This window comes from Sminthopsis crassicaudata, chromosome 1 (assembly GCF_048593235.1).
Source record: "Sminthopsis crassicaudata isolate SCR6 chromosome 1, ASM4859323v1, whole genome shotgun sequence".
In the NCBI taxonomy this organism is placed as follows: domain Eukaryota; kingdom Metazoa; phylum Chordata; class Mammalia; order Dasyuromorphia; family Dasyuridae; genus Sminthopsis; species Sminthopsis crassicaudata.
The window spans coordinates 178466463-178490787 of NC_133617.1; positions in this window are offsets into that span (position 1 = coordinate 178466463).

The following is a 24325-nucleotide window of genomic DNA, read 5'->3' on the forward strand; positions in this document are numbered from 1 at the left end:
GGTGGGGGGAGAGCACATCTGCAGGCTCCAATGTAAATTATAGAGGAGGTACTGGCAGGGAAGAAGAAGATCTGCTGAAATTCAGATATAATGAAATCGAATGAAGCTGCTATTACTCATGCTCTAAATACAAAGTCTGTGCTCACCCAGTATCCTGATGGAACATGCATGTCAGAACCAGTCTATTAGTGCTGTGCTCCTTAGCCTTGGGAGGGCAGGGACCTTGTTTCAAAGCATCACTAATAATAACTCGAATTGCATCTTCAGTTTTCCTGTAAATAGATTTTGGGTCGTTTCCCCAAAATGGTCAAACCTATTCCTCTGGCAAATATCATTTAGCAACTAGTACAGTGAGTCAAGCTGTCCTTGGTTTTCTCTCTCTTCTCTCTTGGGTTTTTCTGCTATCAGATCTTTCCTTCAAATGTTTGTCAGTGATCTCTTCAAGTTTTCAAGTCTTTGCCATTTTAATAGGAATTAAAGATTTTAACTAAAGAAATGGAGGCAGATTAGTATCACTGAATTAGAAACAAAAAGAGGAAAAGGTGGCTGCAGTTTTAGTTCTGACAATGCCATTCAGTAAAAGTGTGATCACTAAAAGTGAGATTAGTTGAATTTAATTAATTATTAATTACTATCAGTTAGTTTCTTTTTTTTTTAAACTTGTAAAATGAGGTGAATTAACTATCTTAGAATTTTTAGACATTTAAGAGTCCTTAGAAATGAGTGGTATCCAGTAATATCAAACTCAAATGGAAACCAGGTCATTAAATCATATACACCTTTGGACCATATAGTGACTTAGAAAATTATTGAATATTTAACAATTAAATTTTATTCTGACTTGGCCACACTGGGAGTGTTGGTGACCTTATATCTATCCATTTTACAGATGAGCAAACTAAATGATCTTGTAGATCCTTTCTAGGGCCCAAATTCTATGATAGTTGAATGGTAGAATTTCAGGCATAAGTCAATTAGTGAGTAAGGTTTTAGAGGCAGGAGAAGGTAGAAAGGGACCAAAGTTTCTACATTCATTCCACATTAACACATTGTACCTATATTTAAAGTGATTTTTTTTTGCTTTTGTTGTTTGGTTGTGAAGTACTATCATCCTAAGGAGAGTTGATCTAGATGTATCAAGCTTCTTCAATTTACTTGAGGACTCTTCTTTAGGAATTCCAACTCCTAGGGTAGCTAAATGGTACAGTAGATAGAGCACCAGCCCTGGAGTCAGGAGGACCTAAATTCAAATGTGACCTCAGATACTTATTAGAGCTTCATCCTGTGGCTAGAGCACATTACCTCTCTGTCAGGAGGTAGGTAATAATGCTTATTATTAGTCTTCTGGCATTGTGGTCAAATATTGCATCATTCAAAATTCTTACCTTTCAAACTTGTATATCTTTACAATGTTGCAGATACAGTATAAATTATTCTCCTGATTCTGCTTATTTCACCTAGCATCAATTCTTGCAAGTCTTCCTAGATTTCTCTGAAATCTTTTCCATCTCTTTCTGGGTACAATTGTACATTCCATTATATGAATTCAAGTGGGTGGTGACAGGGAAAGTGTGCCACAGACAAGGGATCCAAGAAAAAACTTTGATTAGGGTGATACCTGGTTATTAGTATCCAGGTGGGATGCAGTGGGGTGCAGGAACAAGGATTTTGGGGTGCCACAGTAATTATTAAGAGATGACAGTGCCAGAGCCATTGCTACCAGAGAATGTACGTTGGCAAAGGACAGGAAAGAAGGAAATAGTATTAATTATGTGCCAGGTACACTGCTAAGCACTTTTTTTTTTTTTTTACAAATATTAGCTCATTTGATCCTCACTACAAACCTGAGAGACAGATGCCATTATTATTTCCATTTTATAGCTGAGAAAACTGAGGCAAACAGGGTTAAGTGGCTTGTCTAGGATCACACAGTTAGTAAGTATCTGAGGTTGGATTTGAATTCAAATCCAGTGCACTATCTTTTGTGCTACCAGTTGCATCAAAAAAAAAAATGGCTTACAAACTAAGGGGTACTTGTTCAGTCATTGCAGTTGTGTCTAATTTTCATGACCTCATTTGCTGTTTTCTTGGCAAAGATACTGGAGTCCTGAGGAAACTAAGGCAAACAGGATTAAGTGAATTACTCAGTGTCACACAGCCAGTAAGTTTCTGAGGCTGGATTTGGACTGCAGTCCTGATTCTACTGTGCCAAATAGCTGCCACACCAATAAACATAATAACAATAATTAATAGCTATGTATAGAGAGTTAAGGTTTGCAAAATGCTTTACATGCATCATCTCCTTTGATTATCCCAATAACCCTGTGAAATAATTGCTATTGTTATACCCATTTTATATATGAGGAAAGTAAGATTGAGAATTGTTTTGTAGTTTGACCAGGACCACAAAACTAGTAAGTATTTAAAGTAGAAATTTGAATCCTGATATTCAGATTCCAAGTTCACCCAAGTCAACTCCTTTCTTTTTTTTCTAAAATAAAATTTTCTTAAAATAAATACACCTAGAGTTAAGGCACAAGACTGGAAATTAGGGACCTTAGTTTTTGCTCTTGCCCAGTTGTTGGCTAACTTAAAACATTCAATCTCTATGAGCCCTTCTTAGTTTCCTGTTTTGGAAATGGGACAAACTCATTTAAGATTTAAGAATTTTGTGAAGGCAAATGAGATCCCAGAGTATATTTGAAACCATTCTTTTGAACCATTTGGAGGAAAAGCATGTCAATTATCATTATTGAAGTAGCACTTCATTGTAGCTTCTAAATGAAGTGGCCAACTTTTGTTCTTTATCATCTTGGGAAGAAAATGCTATTCTCAAGTCCTGAGGCCTATAAAAATCTTTTTAAATTATTCATGTGAAAACCACTTTGAAACATACACAGAAGACCTTCTATTCCCAGAAGGGGAATAAAACTACAGAATCTATCCCTCTCTCTGCTCCCATAAACATGTTATATAACAGTGTCTGGTCTCATGCTTAAAGTTGGCAATTAGGAATTAGGGGTGTTGACTTCTAGTTCTCATCTAGTTGGAAGGGGGGATTCTAAATGTGTTTTCTTCTAGGCAGTCAGAGTGGCATGGGGATAGAATGATGTACTTGATGTCAGGAGATGTGGGTTTAAATTCCACCTTAGACATTTAATTGTGTCATCCTCTTAATCTTTGATAGTCCCTTTCTTCATCTATAAAATCAGGATAATATTTGCACTATTAATTTTGTTGTGAGTGAGCTTTCTAAAGCTAAAAATATTGTATAAATGAGGTTTTCTCAGTGTCTGAATATATGCATCTAACTTTTAATTCTGTGTTAAAAGTGACTTGCTAGTCATTAGGGCACCTCATTAGCAAATCCTCAAAGTTCATGTACTACCTGCTAGGACACATGAATATTTCTTTTTACTTCCTTATTTACCAGATAAATTTTGATTTCATGCACTAATTTCAACCCTTCAAGGAGCTGTAATTTTATTATTGTGAATACTTTTTTTATTCATCTAGATAGCAGCTTCTCTGAATTAACTATTCCATGAACATTTTATGGAGGAAGATTTAGTCTATCACTTGAAGTCCTCTTCATTTGCTGCTACTTTGAGATCCTAGATCCCAGACAGTTTTCTGATTTAGGATTATAAAATTTGTTAGTACTCTGTATATCCCTGATTGTGAATCTGTGTTTCTACAAATCTATTTTAAGAACTCTTCCACCCCAACCACCAAATAATCCCAGGGGCTTTTGGAGACTGGATTATAAAGAGGTCACCATCATACCCAAGATCCTCTTTTATAGACATGCAAATGACAGTAGATAAAAGAAGTCAGGTTTATATTCCAGGTCACTACAGTGATACCTCTAGCAGCAAAACCAATCATACATACTTTTTTGAGAGATTATCCCAACCCCTGGATAGCAGTTTGATGTTCTCACAACATCATTCATTTGCCCTTTTGCCCTTTATTGCCATCTGTCCTTCCTTTGCCCTCCTGGCTGATGAGGATGGTAGATAGAAAGGACTGGCAGAAGACACAACACAGAATGAGGAGTTTTAAAGCAGAAAGGATGGAGACTGAGGGAAAATGACTATTAGGTGGCACAGAACTGGGAAGTGTTGGTCCTAAATATATTTTAACAGTATCCCTTTCCCAGGGAAAAAGTTTTCAAGAGGTACATAAAGCCAGACTGATGTATAACAAAATTTCAGTCATAGAGGAAAGTTCCTGGGTTCCTATAAACCTAATACTTTTTGATTGATCATATAGTCAGTATCCTGATGTCCTATTTGTCCATGGAACTATGATGGGAATCACCCAATATTTCTAAAATGCTCTATAATCTCATTCACAAGCTGTTGTGAGTGAACTATTGTTTCCCTCTCCTAATTTACTGGGAGATAAGGAATTTTATGACACTGATGTTAGAGATGCCATTCCCCTATTCCTGTACTTTGGCTGGGAAAGTAAAGAGAATAAATTGGATTCTGGTCTGAGAGAGAGGTTTACTTGGAGGGATAGGCTGGGAGAATAGGGGATATTGCATTTTTGTCTCTTGCATTTAACTAGGCTATTGTGCAATCTAATTAAATAATTGGCTAAATTATGACCCTCTGTGAAGAAAAAGTGATTAAAGCAAAGAAATGGGCCTAGAAAGAAAGAGATTAAATGGCAAAAGGGTGGGGGAAAGGTGGAACCATAAAAATGGCAAATTCTGATTACATGCATTCTCATGTAGTAGTGAAGATAGAGTGTTGAATAATTACCTGCCATCTGCCTTAGGGACCTAACCGATGGGCATAGGAAAAAAACACACTGTTATCCTTCAAAGACTCTAAGACTATTTCCTCCAGGAAACTTTCTCCGTACTTCCTACTATTATTGTTGTTTGTCCTTCATTCTCATAGAGGTTCATGATATCACAGAGGTAATGTCATGACATGCAGTGAATTAGATTTAAATGAGGGAGGGCTGTGTAAGGTTACTCTCCTCACTTTCTCCTCCAGAGCCAACTGGGTCCAGTGGCTGGATGTAGACTGGGTTTATGGGACATGCACAAGATGCTGTGAGAGACTTTGGCCTTTTTAAGATAAAGTCTCCAACAAGTCTCAGAAGATATTTTAAAGATTGGGGAAGTATGATTCTTATATAAACCAAATCTATTTTCTTAGAAAATAACAAGTTCACAGAATCTTATAAAATGCATCTTGAAAACTATCTTTACATGTAATTGGAAAAATAAAATATTATTTACAAGAAGAGAAAGAAATGAATTTAAAATCACCTCCAGAATGATAAGCTTATATATATTTTTATATAATTTTTTTAAAAGGACATTTTTCATTTTAAAAAAAATAGCAAGTTCACCCAAGATAAAAATCTAACAAATTTTTTAAAACCAAAAATGTTGTAACTAAAGGGAGGCACCCTTGGTATATTGAATAATAATACATAAAAAATTTCATTTTTTTCACACTCTGTGAGAGATGACATTTTCTCATTCTGTTTTGGCCAGAAATTCTGAGGGTCTTCTCCCTCCCAGATTAATTAATTTATTCATTTGTTTAGATTTGTTTGGTTTTTTTTTGACTAGATCAAAGAGGCCATTTAAAAAAATTAATTTTATAATTATAAAATTATAAAAAATTTTTTGACAGTACATATGCATGAGTAATTTTTTTATAACATTATCCTTTGTATTCATTTTTCCAAATTTTCCCCTCCCTCCCTCCACTCCCTCCCCTAGATGACAGGCAATCCTATACATATTACATGTGTTACAGTATAACCTAGAAACAATATATGTGTATAAATCCAATTTTCTTGTTGCACATTAAGAATTGGATTCCGAAGGTATAAGTAACCTGGGCAGAAAGACAGTAGTGCTAACAGTTTACATTCACTTCCCAGTGTTCCTTCTCTGGGTGTAATTGTTTCTGTCCATCATTGAACAACTGGAACTGAATTAGATCTTCTCAATGTTGAAGATATCCACTTCCATCAGAATACATCCTCATACAGTATTGTTGTTGAAGTATAGTGATCGTCTGGTTCTGCTCATTTCACTCAGCATCAGTTCATGTAAGTAACAGGCCATTTTTTGACTCGGTTTCTACCTAGCCTTAATCACCCTCTACTAAGTAACTACTTTTCCCCTTGGACCTCTCATAGCAAGTTTTGTTGTTTGTTTTTTTGCTGAGGCAATTGAGATTAAGTGACTTACCTAGGGTCACACAGCTAGGAAATATTAAGTGTCTGAGGCTGGATTTGAACTCCAGTCTTCCTGATTTCAGGGCTGGTGCTCTAGCCATTTGCCATCAGATGCCCCCAGTTTGTTGTTTTTGTTTTTTTTTTAATGTCCTACTAATCTACTTTTCATGTAATACTAGATTTCACAATGATGTTTATATACAAGGTCTTAATTGAAATTTCTTCAATGTTTAGTAAAACGTAGGCACTTAATACAAGTTTTCTGAACAAAATAATGATCAGTTTAAGGACCAGATGGATATCATCACATCATTTTAATTGGCATGGATCCCAAGGACATTGATATAGCCAGACTCTAACAAAGCTGTAATTCAGTATCTGTAAATCAGTCTTTTTCTAAATCACAGCTGTTAAGAGGTAGTAATTTAATGCATTCATCTTCTCACCTTGCTTCAGCCAACACTTTTTAATATGGTGAAATCAGGCCCAGACCACAGGGTAATTGAGCACTTTGCCTCTGATCAACAAGCTAATTTGGACTAATATGTCCACAAACTTGATTTTTGAGTGATAGAAAAGGAAACCACCTACTGCACCTGGAAATATTGGCTGAATGTCTAATAACATGATTATTGAGGGGGCCCTTAATCTATTGAGAGAAATTAAATGTCCCTAAAGGGGGAAAGCAAAGATTGCTCCTGGAAGAAGGAAGAAGAAATGTAAAAGAGCTGGAAAATCCACAAACTAATCAGCTTCTGAATTAGACAGTACTTGCAGCATTACTGTTGAGAAATGTCAAGAAATCTGAGTCACAAAGAAAAAATACATTCTACTTCCTACTGCCAGGTTCTGTAACTACATTTGTGTTACATCCACTTTACTTGTAGGTCACCGCTATTTCTAAATACAAAACTACCTACAGGGTTAGGAACATTACCAGGTGCTTTGCAAATCTACAAAGTGTTATATAAATATGAGCTGTTAGTACTCTTATTATCATACTCACACCTCCTGGTGCTGGAAATCACTCTCGAGATGTACTACATGTTCAAGCTCACTGACAATAAAACTGCATTATGGATTTAAAATTCCATAACCTCATTCAACTACTTTTTTCAGTCCTTGGTTCCAAATTGCAACTTAACAGGCTGTTTCCATGGAAACAGGACATTTCTCCCTTAGGAACAATCCTCTCCTTAAGGATTTGTCTCATCCATCTCTTGATTATGAGCAATGAAAGGCCAGGGCCAATTGAGATATACACACGTGGAAAATCTATGAAATGCTTTGGATTTAGAATCTGCTTATGGATTGCCCTGTTTTCTTTTTACTTCTACTATGGTTCCATTTACAATAAATGAGACTCTTCTGGAAGGGAAGAAGGGGTTCAATTTTTCAAATAATACTTAATGCCAGATGATTTCTGAACATTGTTAAGCATGGAGAAGCAACAACCTATTCTTTCTCTGCTCTGGGGGAAACCTCTTCCTCAATGTCTGTCCCAGGTTTTCCTAGAGCCACCGAATTTATACTTGGATTTTGTAGAATTATTTTCAGTGGCAGGGTAGCCAAGAATGATGGCTTCTTTTTTTTTTTTTTTTTTTTTTTTTTTTTTTTTTGTGGGCTAGAAATTAGCACGGGATACTGAAATCTATTAGATATTTCTCTAATTGTCCCACTCCCATATGTATAGTTCTTTTTAACATTATAGCACATGGATTTTGCCAGTGAAAAAGGAGCAAAAAAAAACGGAAAAAGAAAAACTAAAAGGAAAGGAAGGTGGGCAAATGAGGTAGGGAGAGTGCAGTGAAGAAAGAAAGATCTAGGATGTTTGGAGTTGTCTGCTAAGCTCCTTAGTAGAGATTGAATATAGTATTGAATGGGTACCTTTGTACTCTTCTGATGAATGTGCCCAAAGCCCCTAGATATGAGAGAAATAATAAATATACCATAGGTTTGTGCCCCCAAATAATAATAAGGCATGTATCTAAGAGCACTTGATAGCTATGCCCAAATTCAAGGTCAGTATCCCTATCCCAGTATTCCTTTTTGACCAGATCAAATCGGAGGACACCTTAACTTCCATCAAAGGCATTTAATTAAGTGCAATGTAAATAATGTAGAAAAATCTTGCCACCTCATACATGCTGTGGGACATTCTCCAGTAGGTTCTTACATTGCCAGTGAGAGGAAAGCATGCAACCCATACAAGACTCCTAGAGTTCTATTACAACTACTCCAGTTTTCTGCCTCCAAAACTTCCACATGTTGCTTCCTTCAGAGCCATGGATAGCATCTATGGGTCTGCTGCCTTCAAGTTCTGGGCCTCTCTCCACTGAACAACTAATGTCATTTGCTAAACTATGTTCTCAACTGGATTGTCACTTGAATTTTCTTTGCTGAGTTCTCAATGACATCTGCTGTTTCCCCACCTCAGTTATAGCTGTATGGTAACCATTTTCCCACTGGGGAATATTTTTAGTTCTTTTCTGAGTGAGTCCAAAGTCTCAGAGCTATTATAACTATTTTGTGAGTCAGACCCATGTCCAATATGTGTCTAAACTGAAAAGGAAGGCAGTGTGGTGGTAAAGAAAAAGAATTAGATTTAGAGTTGAAAGATTTGGCTTTGAATCCTCTGGCTCTGCTACTTTCTTGCTGTTTAATATTGAGCAAATTACTTCATCTTTATCAGCCTTAGTTTCTTTATGAATAAAATGAAAGGATTACATTAAATGTCCTTTAAGTTCCCTTAAAACTCTGTATTTAGGATATTACGAATTGGAATTTGAATTAAAACAGGATTGTATACTTCATTTTTGGTTAAATTTTTTTGGATATACCTATTTTTGCACAATTGAATTCTTCCTAAGGCATAGACAAATAAATTAAGCATTACTATAAAATTGACTCAATTTGACAGTGCATGCAATATACCACAGATACTCACACCAACTCCCACCTCCACCTACCTGCCAAGAAGAGGTGATTATATTTCATTATCTCTTTTTGGAGACTAAGATAGGCCATTGAAATCCATTTAAGTTGAACTGTTCTTCAAACTTTAGAAATAGGCCAGTTCCCATCTGCATGCACTACCCTAAACTTTACCATATTCCAGGAAACTCTATATCCTACAATCACTTCAGCCCTGGAAATCATCAATCTCTGCTCCTGAAATCCCTCATGCTGAGAAGAGGGCATAGAGCTCCTCCAAGAACTGCCATTTAAAGAGGATATCCAGGTCAGCTATCTCTTAAGTTTCTAATGGATAGTACTCCTCCATAGACTTCATTGTGCCCTAGCACAGGGTACCTTCTTTTCTTCCCTATTTACTTTTTTTTTTTTTTTTTTTTTCTGAGGCAATTGGGGTTAAGTGAGTTGCCCAGGGTTACACGTCCAGGAAGTATTAAATTTCTGAGGTCAGATTTGAACTCAGGTACTCCTGATTTCAGGGCTGGTGCTCTATCCACTACACCAACTAGCTGCACCCTCCCCCCCCCCATTTACTTTCAACATCCTTTTGTATGTTTTCTTCCCTCATTAGAATTCAAGCTTTTTGAGGACAAATACTGTTTTTCTTTGTCATATTTATATTTCCAGTGTTTAGCACAATGCCTATCTAACAGTAGGCACTTAATAAATGTTTATTGGCTGATTGGTTGACAGATCAAAAGGCAATATAATCTTGGCTATGTATGGCTGCCTTGCCTAAACATTGGAAGTAATGAAGTCTAGCTCTGAATCACTGCTCAAATAGCTTAGCTTGTTTATATCAGACATAGGATAGCTGAAAGAAGTCATGTATTTTTGTTATTTATAATGTTTATGTTTCTCAAGTATGTTTGACAAGTCACAAAACAAATGAATATATCACACAGATTGAAATCATAACTCTTTTTTTTTTTTTTTGTGCAATGCTAGTTAGTTGATTTTTTTATTAAGAAGGTTTTTTTAGGTTTCTTTCTTATCCAGAGCCCTAAGGCAAGGAAGGGTTTATAGTGCAGTTTGGCCTATGGTTATGTGTGATACTGTCCTCATAGTGTGACATTGTCCTACTATGAATTATAGAGAAAGCTGATTTTTTTTTTCAAAAGGACATCGACAAGTAGTAGATATACAGTGACTTGTTTAGTGACCTTGGGGGTCAGAGTAGAAACAAGTCAGAATCCAAAATAAAAGTTAGAATAAAAGTATTATCTAGGGTAGCCAACTAAAATACCTGGGACTTTTAAGTACTCTTTTTTAAAAGTGATGAATAGACTGGTTTAGTGACCTTGGGAATCAGAGGAAAGTACACTGGGTTATGGGTCCAGGGAGCTCAAGTTCTAGCAACAGATCCCCTAGAATGGGGCAATCTCCCAGTTACTTAACTACTAAATAATCAGTTAACATATTAAGTGTCTTTTAATGGGTGGATACTGGGGACACAATGATAAAAATAAAATAATCCCAGTACTCAAGGAGCTTACATTCTTTTTTTTTTTCCCCCTTTAAAGCACACATATAGCTATATTACAAAAAGTATATGTGAAATAGCAAAGAGAAAATTGATTCTCACCCTCAAGGAGCTTACATTGCTTTAACATTTTTAAATTTATTTTTCTCTTGATCATCTTTACTTAGGTAATTTTAAGACCCATAAGACTCATAAATGCTAGAAAAATTTTGAAATTCTTATTCTGTGATAGCTGCCAGACATGATTTCTTAAGAAGTTTCATAGCATCTTTCATTCTTTTTTTAATGTCAGGGCATATTTTAACTTCATCCATAAAGGCCTCTTTTTCAGTAAATATCGCAGAATTAAAGAATGTTTAGAATGATGAGAGTTTCTTAATCTCATCAAGGCTCGAATCTATGTATACATTTTAAAAATAATATGAAAATGTATACATTAAAAATAATATTCCTAATTGCATGTAAAAACTATTTTAATATTCTTTTTTTTTTAATTTTGGGTTCCAAATTTTCTTCTTTCTCCTCCCTGAGATGGTAAAGTTGATATTATTTTAAAATATACACATATGTATATATATGTGATATGTAAAATTACTCTTTATTTTTATATGTAATGATAGAATTGAAACATCCCACTCCATTTTAGTCTTGATATTTTAATTAGATGAGAGCATGTCCCAATCAAACACCCCTAGGCATTAAACCCAGTGCCAAAGACCCTTCTAATTAAACTGGAAGGATTTTGCATAAGAATGGTATTTGGATAGGCCTAAATAAATCTGGCTATTCATCCAGTCTATAAATCATCAAGTTTATTAAGAAGGGAATGAATTCCAGAAATCCTTGCATTCACCTCACAGTATATCAATTGTGAATAAACATTAAGTGCCCATGAATTTGCATCCCAGGCACTGTTCTAAGTATTAGGGATACAAAGAAAGGCAAAAGTCGGTCCATGCCCTCAAGGAGCTCACAATCTAATGGGAAAAGGCAACACAGAAATAGAAGATGAAAAGCAGAGGGGGAAAAAGAGTGCTTGGCTGGGAACATTCAAAAGGAAGGAGTTCCAAGGCCAGAACCAGAATAGAAAGTGTTTTGTGGTCTTTCTAGGATTTTCTAACTGTGTTACTATTATGATTCAAGGAGAGAATCCTCAACTGACAAAGCAGCATCAGAATCAGGGAAGGTTTTATTCAGAAAACTGAGCTAAGCTTCAAAGGAAGAGAAGATCTGAAAGAGGCACAAGCATGGAGGAAATGGACTCCATGCTGGGTGGATGATAAATACTTACATCCTGGAAAAAGCAGGAAGAAATCAACTGGTAATCCAATTTAGCTGGGAGGCAGAAAGTATCAAACAATCCACAAACAAACCTTTATTAAGAGCTTATTATGTGTCAGATATTGTGATACAAATATAAACAAAGGTCCCTCCCACAGAGAGTTTATATTCTGGTAGTTAGGTAATACAAAAATAAGCATGCTTAAAATATACAGCATACAGAGCTGATGGGGTGTATGAGGGTGTGAGGAAACAATCCTGTAGAGGTATATTATTCTCATATCATAGACCCATTGAGAATCTTTCTGGACCCACACCCTAGGCCTTTTCAGTCTAGGGCTCTTATAGCCTGATCTCTGATAGCATTTCCTTCAAAAATCTCTGGGTCATCCCCAAGACTTGAAGAAGCTTCAGAGAATGTTCATGGACTTTTTGAGAATTAACTAAGAGAATGCCTGTGAAATATTTTGAAATAAAGACACTCTAGAAACTTAAGATTTATTATTATTATTATTATTATTAAATTGCATTTGAATCAGCTAGAACAGCTGCTGTTCATTATAATAAGTTAATGAGTAGCAGTGAATAGTTTCTCTTGGTGACTCATGATGATGTGCAGAATTAAATGTTAAATGTTGAAGCTGAAAGGTCCCCAAACTAAGAACACCACCTTCTCTATCCCCCACAGACAGGGGAAATTCTGCAGCCCAGGGAACATTCCTGCAGAACATTTAGCTTATGAAATCTTGTGTAGATATAGCCTCCGCAGCAGCAGAGATCACAAATGGCTCTCACACCTCATCAAAGCATGTGTCAAGGTATTTGATGAATAGGCTATACCTTAATTTGGTGGTTTAGTTAGACTAGGCCATCCATTAGTACCAATAAAATTGAACAGACAGCTATGAGGATGTGGAGTAGGGCATGAAAGCCACAGGGTAGGCTGCACCATCTGTGATTCTTTTCTGAATGCAGAGTACAGAACATCTTTGGGATCGAGGTTGAGAGATTGTGCAGCAGATGATTAGAAGAAGAGAAATAAATGAAATGTTTGTGAATACATATACACAGACACACACAGACACATACATGACTATCCAAAGCAGGGACAAAGATGGCTAGATCAATTGTAGTGCCTGTGATAGATTCATGTGTCTAAGCCTTTCACCTACTAGCTGTACCATACTGACATATTTGCCTTCCTTTTTAAGGATAAGCTGTCTCTATTTCTAGAAACCAAGATCAAATTAGAGATTGCACTCTCCTTTTTCTCCAAGGTTAAGGGAGAAGTTAGGATGTTAGAATTGGTAGCATAGTACAAAATAGGGCAGGGAAAGGAAGTCCTTTCATATTTTTTTGGGGGGGTGCAGATTTTCAGAAAAAAGCATTTGAAAGTATGTATGCTATTAGTATATTAGCATGTTTTTCCCCAGGGTTTGTTAGCTTCTTGGAAGGCTTCCATTTAGGATCATGGAAATCATATATTCCGAGATGAAAGGACCTTTAGATCATCTAATCTAATCATCTTCCTCCCCCCAATCCTCTTTTTTTATTCTTAAGGCAACTAAGTCCCAAAAAGAGGAGGTGATCTACTCAAGATTACACTAATGGTAATTAGCAAAGTTGAGATTTGACTTCAAATCTAGCACCAATTCTCCTACTTCATACTTGGTTCTTCTCTCTCTTCCTCCCTTCCTCCTTTCTCTGAAACACTTCTACATAACAATTTATGTGTCTGGGGTTTGTTTTTGCATTAGATTTGGACTATGTATGATTTTAACAGAATACAAGGCAAAGTCAACAACTATCCTGTAACTTAAGTCCAAGAGGGTTATCTCAGGCACTGCACTGAGGTTTGCTTTTTGTGGACTACATCAGCTGTCTCCATCACTGTGTTGATATAGTAAATGTTACCAGCTGATATCTAAGAAAACAGAACAAGATGAGATGAAACATATTTTCCCCAACCCCAATCCAAACCCTAAATACCAAAGACAGCTCATTCATTTTCTTCCCCACTCAACACCCAAGGAGAAATCCCTCAACCTTGGGCAGATTATACCTGCAAGAAAGAAATTTAGGAACTTTAGTGGAATTATTTTAGAGATTAGTGCTGGACTATGTTGGAAGTGGGAGAAGAGAGTTTCTCTAACTATATTAAAATCCTTTTGCTTTCCTTTGCATTTAATTCATCCTTCATTTTCCCCTACCCCCAAGTATGGCACGATGTGGTCCTCCTTGTCATCTCACTAAGCACACTTAAATACACTGTCGGTGTTATTTCTAGATTTGATCTCCCCAGTTAACTGATCCTTGTCAAAGGATACAATGTACTTCCAATGCTTGGGATACATGTACAAGAAAGTTTTAGGAGAAGCCAGTTTTATTACATTTTCAATTGAGAAACTCAGGACCTGGTACAATGTATCACAAGGGGTTGCTGAATTAAATGGAAACATTAAGGTGAGGCATGTTTTGACAAGCTGGAAAAGATGGAATTTTATTTCAAGAGAATGTATTTTTAGAAGAGAGAAAGATTATGTTTGATGGCTTTCTAAGTTGTCATAGGACATCTGAGGATTTAAGCAGAAAAGTCAATGCTATCTACTGACTGGGGGACATGGGGGTTATTGACTGTCATGGGGTGGAAAAACAAGATGGAGTGGTGATGGAGAAGAAATGAAACAATGGCATTCTATGGGAGACTCTAAAATTCCTGGGATAACCACACTATTAATTTTGACTTAGAATAAAAACAATATGGCTCCGTATATAGACCACAGAGAGACTGACTAAGCCTTGGGCAAGATTCTCAATTCTAAATCTATGATAGTATTTGTGTCATAGAAATGCTGACATTGAATTTATAGAATTTCAAAAAGAGAAGAGATTTTTCAGATAATCTGTTCTAACCTATTTATTTTACAAAGGAAGAAACAGACTCAGAGATGCTAAATTGTTTAGCCAAAGTCACAGAAATCGACTACAGAAAGGTTAGGACAGAAATCCAGGTCTGTCTCTCTCTTTTAAAATTTTATTTTATTATTTTTTATATTCATAGACAATTTTTCAGCATTGACAATTGCAAAACCTTTTGTTCCAACTTTTCCCCTCCTTTCCCCCACCCCTTCTCCCTGATGGCAGGTTGACCAATACATGCTAATTATGTTAAAGTATAAGTTAAATACAATGTATGTATACATGTCCAAACAGCTATTTTGCTGTACAAAAAGAATCAGACTTTGAATTAGTGTACAATTAGTCTGTGAAGAAAATAAAAAATGCAGGCAGATAAAAATAGAGGGATTGGGAATTCTATGTAGTGGTTCATAGTCATCTCCCAGAGTTCTTTCGCTGGGTGTAGCTGGTTCAGTTCATTACTGCTCTATTGGAATAGATTTGATTCATCTCATTGTTGAATATGGCCACGTCCATCAGAATTGATCATCATATAGTATTGTTGTTGAAGTGTACAATGATCTCCTGGTCCTGCTCATTTCACTCAGCATCAGTTCATATAAGTCTCTCCAGGCCTTTCTGAAATCATCCCACTGGCCATTTCTTACAGAACAATAATATTCCATAATATTTATATACCACGATTTATTCAGCCATTCTCCAATTGATGGGCACTCAGTTTCCAGTTTCTGGCCACTACATAGAGGGCTGCTTCAAACATTCTTGGACATACAGGTCCCTTTCCCTTCTTTAAAATCTCTTTGGGATATAAGCCCAGTAGTAACACTGCTGGATCAAAGGGTATGCACAGCCTGATAACTTTTTGAGCATAGTTCCAAATTGCTCTCCAGAATGGCTGGATGTATTCACAATTCCACCATCAATGTTTCAATGTCCCAGTCTTCCCACATCCCCTCCAACATTCTGCATTATCTTTCCCTGTCATTCTAGCCAATCTTACAGGTGTGTAGTAGTTATCTCAGAATTGTCTTAATTTGCATTACTCTGATTAGTAATGACTTGGAGCATCTTTTCATATGGCTAGAAATAGTTTCAATTTCTTTTTCTGAGAATTGACTGTTCATACTCTTTGACCATTTATCAATTGGAGAATGGCTTGATTTCTTATAAATCAGAGTCAATTCTCTATATATTTTGAAAATGAGGCCTTTATCAGAACCTTTGACTGTAAAAATATTAGGAATCCAGATCTCTTAAAGGTGGTTAGGGATTGAAGTCAATAGACTTCTGGGTTGAGATCAGGAAGACCTGAGTTCAAATCCAGATTCCTGCACTTACTAGCTGTGTGACTCTGGGCAAATCACTTACATTCTGTTTGTCTCAGTTTCCTTAACTGTAAAACGGAGAAAATAATAGCACCTTGTAGGGTTATTGTGAGGACAAAATGAAATAAAAATTGTAAAGTGCTTAGTACAGCATCTGGCACATAATAAGTGCTTTATAAATTTTAGGTAACATTATTATTCTTATTAGAGTCAAGAAAAATTGAGTTCAAATCCAGCTTCAGATGCTTTCTAACTGTGTAATTCTGAGAATTCACTTAGCTTCTGTTTGCCTCAATTTCCTCCATTGTAAAATGAGAATTACAATATTATTTACCTATGAGATTCATCATGAAGATATAATGAGATAAAATTTATAAAGCATCTATCACAGTGCCTGCCCGTAGTAGATGTCTAGTTCTGTATTTTTTTTTACCCTATTGTTCTGCCTACAAAGTAAATGATATTAAATTGAAAGAATATCCGAAGGGTTAATAAACACTGACTCCAGAGGTAGTTGGTAATTTCATGAAAGACATTGATGAATATGACTCTGAGAGGCAACTCACTCTGGTAAAGAATGGCTGCACAGGGGAGAATGACCAGAAGATTTAGACTTCTGTGGCAAGTGGTAAGAATTTCAAGAAGATTGTGATAGTGAACAAAAAGCTATTTGTTTGACTGAATTCAGATTTTTTATCTAATATGTCATTGTATTGGTGACAGCAAGACCGAATGATAACGAAATTAACATTAGCAGTAATTACTTGAAAGTGATTAATGTCCAGTATACCTGAAGCAGAAAAGGTAGGCTTATAAAATGGAATTAAGAAGATAAAGAATTAGAAACAGCTTCCCAAGCTGCTGGGGAGGAGTCAGCTGACAGGTAAAAAAAAAAATGCTACTTTTTCTTGCCAGGTAAAGACTGAATATAAGATGAACATAAAAGTTATGAGATTCTTTCAGACTCAGCTGGACAGAGAAGAAAAGTAACTTTTAAGATCTGGGAATTATTTGGTCTCCCTCTCAGTAATGGCAGGATCACTGAAGCAAAAAACATATGACCTGAAGATTTGGAACTGGATGGGGCCTCACAGTTGCTTAGTTAAGAGATTCTTAACTTAAGAGTCTGTCAACTTTGCAAACAATTGATAACTATTTCAATATAACTGGTTTCCTTTATAATCCTGCTTATTTTATGCATTTTAATACATTATTTGGAAAATTTTATTCTATTAAGGAAAGCATAGTTTTTCACAGGCTTTACCACTGATATAAAGTTAAGAACCTCTTATCCACTCCATTCTACAGGTGAGTAGATAGTCTGAAGAAGTTTGGTGGCTTGCCTTAATGCATGATTCTAGTTAAGCTTGTTTGGTTTTGGCCAGTGATCAGGAAACTCAGGCAAATCACCCAAAGTATATATTCTGTAACCTTCCCTGCAGCTAAGTGTAAAGGCGAATGTAATATGTCCAAGACTAATAATCCTAGTCAGAATTTTGAAATTTGTTGTTAGTGCTCTTCACTTATGCTTTTCCTTCTCAACATCCCAAGAATTCCTATCTGTACAATCCCCAGGCACTTTCGTGTCTTTTCATATACTCTCTTTCCTAGAACTACAGGTACCTTTTTCACATCATGACTTTCCCCCATCACAGTTCTGATACAACAGTGGTTGGCATAAGAAATTAAATGGATTTTGGGGGGATTTTGTGGAAGCTGAAGATGACATGTGAAGATGATTAGGCAACACAGAGTTTAGAAACTCTGAAATATATTCAATATATGTAAAGTGTTGTATAATGTCAACATATTTTATATGTGATATCATAATAATCCTCTGGGAAGTATCCCATGCTCTAAAATGATCCATTCTTCCTTCTGTGCCTCTCATAAAAAATTCCATTCCCTCAGGTCCCTGTTTTCTGATATATTTGTCCATGAAATCACTTAATTAACAAATCCATAATCATTAATGAAATATCTACTATATGCCAAGCACTGGGAAAAGCACTGGGTATAGAAAAGCAAATAATTCCTACCTCAGATAAGGTGTAAATGACTAGTTATAATAATTATTATTCCTGGATTATCTAAGTTCATTTATTTATTTATTTATTATTATTATTATTATTTTTTTTTTGCTTAGGCAATTGAGTTTTAGTGACTTGTCCAGGATCACACAGCTAAGAAGTATTAAGTGTCTGAGGTCAGATTTGAACTCAGGTTCTTCTGACTTCAGGGTTAGGGCTCTATCCACTATGCCACCTAGCTGCCCCTGGATTATCTAAATTTTGAAATTATCTAAATTTTTTAAAGTCTCAATTCATAAGCCTGATTCTTTAATGTTGGAATTCCAAGTTTTGTGATAAACAACTAAAGGCAAAGGGAAGGCAACTAAAAAAAAGATATTTCTCTTGTTTCTTTATAATACCTCATAGGTCTTCTTGTATTTTACTGGTCCTGTGACACATTTTCACTCCTAAATCTTCCTTGAGAAATTATATAGTATCAAATGCCTGATATGGATAGAACAAACATGAACTTATAGTTCTAGCATAATAAATTTTAATCATGCTTGTTGAATAAACAAGTGCTTATTGAATAAATGAATGTTTATTTTGTTTGTACATAATTGTTTCCATAGATTACGAACTCCTTGATATTAGGGCCACATTTTGACCTTTCTTTGTATCTCTGGTGCTTAGCACAGTGCCTACTAGATAGTTAATAAATGCTTATTAACTAATTAATCAATCACAACATTAATACCTAATTTTAAAACTTTTAATGAAAGACATTATATGATCTTACATAGTAGATAATAGAATCACAGAATATCTGTTTTGTGAAAGTTCTGTGACTGTGGTGTTCCAAGAACATCCTGAAGTTTAGGAAAGATAGATTGTAGTAAACAACCGCGGCTGGGGGGGGGGGTAGAGATCTTGTGTCATCTGGACAGCAGTTCTCATTTAAGAAACAGAAGGACTGGCACATTGCCAGATTAAACTGCCTATCATTCAGTTGTTGTTCTGCTCTGTGTTCCTTTTAGTACCTCAGTTGTCTTGACTGATTTTATCTTACCTTCTTGGCTTATTTCAAAATGCCATTTTTACTTTTGACATTCTTGATCCTATCTCTCCTTTAGTATAAAGATTTTTTTTTCTCAGATTCCCCATGATGAGTGTCCTGCTGTCTCATTCTCTAGCTATGGCTCAGTCTCTGATAGCAATTAATTCACACACCAGCTCAGCTCCCAGTCTGCACCCCACTATACTACCTAACTCTGCAGGATCCCAGCAACTTCACTATTATCTTCACTTATGCTTTTCCTTCTCAACATCCCAAGAATTCCTATCTGTACAATCTGACTCACAGTTGGACTGGATATGAAAGATAAGGAATAATGAAGAAGATATTTGCAAATGCTTACTCAGAATGTATATAGTATATAATGTGATTGCATATTGCAATAATATATATTATGTATATATAGATACAAGATGCATCTAGTATAGTGGATAGAGAGCCAACTTTGGAATCAGGAAAACCTAGCTTACTTTATTTTTGATGCATACTAGCTATAAGCATAAGGGCACATTACTTCAGGAATTGTCTGTCTATGTCAGTGGATGAATTTTCCATCCCAGATGTTCTCCCACATTAGGATCCATTCCACTCTGCCCAATTACAAATGGTGGCCCAAAAGTTATAGTGCACTTTAAGAACTTAAAAACTATTTTATTAGGGGCAGCTAGATGGTGTAGTGGATAGAGCACTGGCCCTGAAGTCAGGAGGACCTGAGTTCAAATCTGATCTCACACACTCCTTACAATTTTTTTAGCTGTGTGACCCTGGGCAAGTCACTTAACATCAATTGTCTCAGCCAAAAAAACCCAAAACTATTTTACTTTTACATACACACAATGCACCAATTAAATACATACATGTATATCGTATCAATTAATGTATATACATATAAAAGATCAATCAACTACAAGTTATTTATTAATCACATAAATTTATTAATAAGCTAATATCAAAATTAATAATTTATGTGCTAGGTACTAGGGATATAAACATAAAAAAACTCCCCAAGCTTAAGGAGCTTCTGTTCTATTAAGGAAAGCATAGTTTTATTTTTAAAGATTTATTTAAAAATACCTATTATCAAATGGTTATTTAGAAGTCTGTCCTACTTTTTCATAAATCTTATAAACATCTCTGTGATTATCTTTGTGTGTCCCAAGAGTAATTGGAGAAATACTAAAGGAATGAACATGTCATAGAGAGATTAAAAATTGCAGAACATCTGCAGGATTGCTTTGGGGTTGACAATTAGAAAAAACAACTCTTCTGAAAGTTATTATTATTATACTAGATCTACTTTATAATAGTTAAGAATATTTATGAGTTGTGCTTTTTGTATAAAGTTGTTAAGTATCTTCCCTTTTATAAACTCCCAGGTCTGTTCCTTTTAGTAGGCTTTTCTCTTTTCCTGGACTAAAACCAGGAAATATGTATATATCTATTTCCTCTTAACATCATAAAGATTATGCCTTAATAGGCTATTGAATGCATCAGTTGATTCTATTTTTATATTTTTCTTTTGATTTTTTCATTATTAGCTTAGGCAACTAACAATCCTTTATGTTTCAGTTTTACCCCTTGAAAAGATGGAGTTAATACCCTAACTCCTAGAACACCCTCTGAAACTATAGAGTTAGGTATTGGTACAGTTGCTAAAAAGCTTTTGGGATTCTTGATGTTGAAGAAATTTCAGGATATCAACACAAAAATGGAAATTTTAAGGGACAAATGTGGCTGTGACCTTTATAAGAGAAGGGATCTTCAGGAGAAGAGAGGGAACACCTAGATGGATTTGGTATCAGGAGTTAGAAATCAAGTTTGGGGTCAAGACAAATCATCCTGTATTTGTTATTTCCTCCTTCCATTTTTATAAATGTAAAATAAGGTTAAAATAAGGAACAAGAGAAGTCTTGAAGGGAAAGTAAAATCACAAAAGTTCTTATTGCTAGAGAGAACAGAGTATTTAGTAAAGGAAGATACAATCCTATGTTGTATCTGGGAGAGGGTTTTCTGTTTCCTCTAGATTGATTTCATGTATATAAGCCTCTGGGTGTCTGTAGAATTAGTTAGCCTGAAAGTAATAAATGTTGAAGTCATCATAGCTGTGTCTTCTGCCAATATTACTTATTTCCTTGAGTTGCTTGCTGAAGTCATTACCCATTGGAGTATTCTTCCCACCACCAGAACCCCATTTGCCTTCCTTTGTACCCAATGCTGGTAACAGAAGGTCTTTATGCATCTTGGCCAATCAGATGGATTCAGGATAGTCCAGAAGTATCTTTTGAGCTCTTCCATGTCCTGAGCCCAATTCTTATTTTTCTTGGAGGCTTTGGATATAGGAGCTTTGATTTTATCATCTTCTGAGGATGTTTTGCTCTTTTTCCTCACCATAATAACTTTCAATGTTCAGAAACTTTTTTTTTGTTTGTTTTCTGCTCATTTTCCTAGCCCATTTTTCTGCTTTTAACTCTGTTAAAGTAGGGCTCTATTTCTAGAGTTGAGGGTAGATTGTCTCAAGCTTCAGGGGTTTTGTGCAGTTGTTTTCAGAGATCCATCTAGGAATCTGACCACAACCCCTCTTTTCTGCCTTAGAGCTATTTGGTGTGTCCCTACTCCACTGTTGCTGTAAGATCAAATATGCTGGCTGGGACTCTAGTTACCAGGCTTCACTGGGACTGCACATCAGACTCCCATCCCATTGGCACAGACCCTCGCAACTAACCTTTCGAGAACTCTCTGGTGTCCCTAGACTGAGAGGTCCAGAAGCCTCCAGCACTGCTGATGCTGGGATCTGGGCAAGAGCTGGGGCAGGGTGATCCTGTGCTGGGATTGCATGATGGGCTCCACTCTGGTTCCATAGATTTTTTCTGCCGACATCTCAGGTCTCTGGTTATCTCGGGGCTAAGAGGTCTAGAAGTCACCAATACTACTGCTGGTTCAGAGATTGGGTCTAGGCCAGGCTGAGTCTGGGGCTGGTGCACCCTGCCCTGGGACTCTACACTGGACTCCCACCTTGATGTCACAGACCTTTTCTTCTGAGCTTCTAAGTTGCTTTTGGCTGGAAAATGTTCTACTCCATCTTTTTGATGTTCTGACACTATAAAATTTGTTTAGTCATTACTTAAAGGAATTTGGAGCAGTTTGGGGGAGAGGTTGGACAAATTCCTCCCTTTGCTCTGCCAAACATAAAGTTTTTCACATAGGTCCTAAAATATCATCTGAGATGTGGCTAGATAGCATTTTCTCTGGAAAACAAAACAACAAACTTGGAGGTAATGGTAGGTAATAAGCTCAAGATCAACTAACAGAATGAGATGGCAGCCAAGAAAATCAAGTGATGATCTGGCTATAATCTACTTTAGTTGAATTACCTGTTGAGTGTGGTAGCCTTTTCTAGTTATCAGATTTTTAGGAAAAGCTTTGATAATAAAGATAACAGCAAGATGAACTAGATGGGACTGGGCCTAGATATCATGCCTGCCATTTGAGTACTGGTTGAAGGAATTAGAGATGTTTAGCCTAAAAAGATAACTTAATATAAATATATTACTATCTTCAAGTATTTGAGGGATAATTGCATGGAATGATTGGATGTGCTTTGCTTGATCTCATAGAGCAAAATCAAGAGTAGTGAGTAGAGAAGTTACATGGAGGAAAATTTAGTCTCATGAACTATATCCTATCTTCAATACCACCTTCTCTACTGGTTCACAAACATGACCTTGTCTCACCTATTCTTTTTTTTTTTTTTTTTTTTCTGAGGCTGGGGATCACACAGCTAGGAAGTATTAAGTTTCTGAGACCACATTTGAACTCGGGTCCTCCTGAATTCAAGGCTGGTGCTCTATCCACTGTGCCATCTAGCTGCCCCTGTCTCACCTATTCTTTAAAAAAAAAAAACAAAAAACCCCCACAATTCTTACATTCCTATTACCTATGATTTTTGTATTTCTACTTTCCTTTGTAGATAAACTTGAAAACTCATCACGACTTCCTTTTCTCTTACCTTATTCTAAACCTTCTGACATTTGGCTTGCAAACTCATTATTCAATGGAATCCATTTTCTCAGTTACCAGTGTTATTTTATTTGCTGATCTAATGGCCTTTTCTTAATACTCTTCCTAGCTCACCTCTCTGTAGTTTTTTCTTTTTTGTCTAGACAGACCATTTATTCTCCTACAAATGCAATCATAAGCAGTAGAGGAAAATACCATTTATTAACAGAAAAATTTAAACAGGAGTTCATATCCTAACTTATTCCCATTAGTATAGTTACCTGGGAATATTCAATTCTCCTTAGCACATAAAAACATTTTTGAAAGTCTAAATAACTAATAATACCTAATAACTTTATAGTTATCCATGTAACATTTCATCTTTGTTGAAAGTATTCTGATCAGATGGCTTAGTTTGATATTTTGGGAGGCTTTTCTCCAATAGAGAGATATTTCCTTGGTGCTTAGGCTCTTTTTTCCCATTGCTTCTGAAGTTTTGGGGAAATTGCTAGTTGTAGACCTTATAATATTCACAAGATTGATGTGAAAGAAAGCAAATCCACAAGAAAGGCGAAAGCAGTGAGGTATGCCCATACAAGCCCACTTAGTTTGGTTCATACTTCATGAAATGGGTAGCGGCCCCAATGCCATTGTGTTGGAGTAGAAAAAGCATGTCTTTCACACCTCACCAAAATAAATTATTATCACTGAGAAAGTTGCATTAAGATTTCCAACCACCAGCTAGAAGCTGCTGATTCTTTTGTCGGCCTTGGCATCCCATATCTTTAGATCTTTCAAATATCCTTAGCCAGCCAAAAGATAAAGTTCTATTATGGCAATCTGCAATGGCACGCTGATGTTGGGAGTCTTGAGGAAGAGAGAGGTATAAAAAAAGGGTAGGTGAAGAGGTTTGTTTAGTTAGAATCAGCAAAAGCTGGAAATAGAATCTGCCATGTGACAATGGGAGAAATTACCTTTTTCTTTTCTTTTCTTTTTTTAAAAGTTTTCTTGATGTGTTTTGTTTTTATGTTACAAACATTTACAG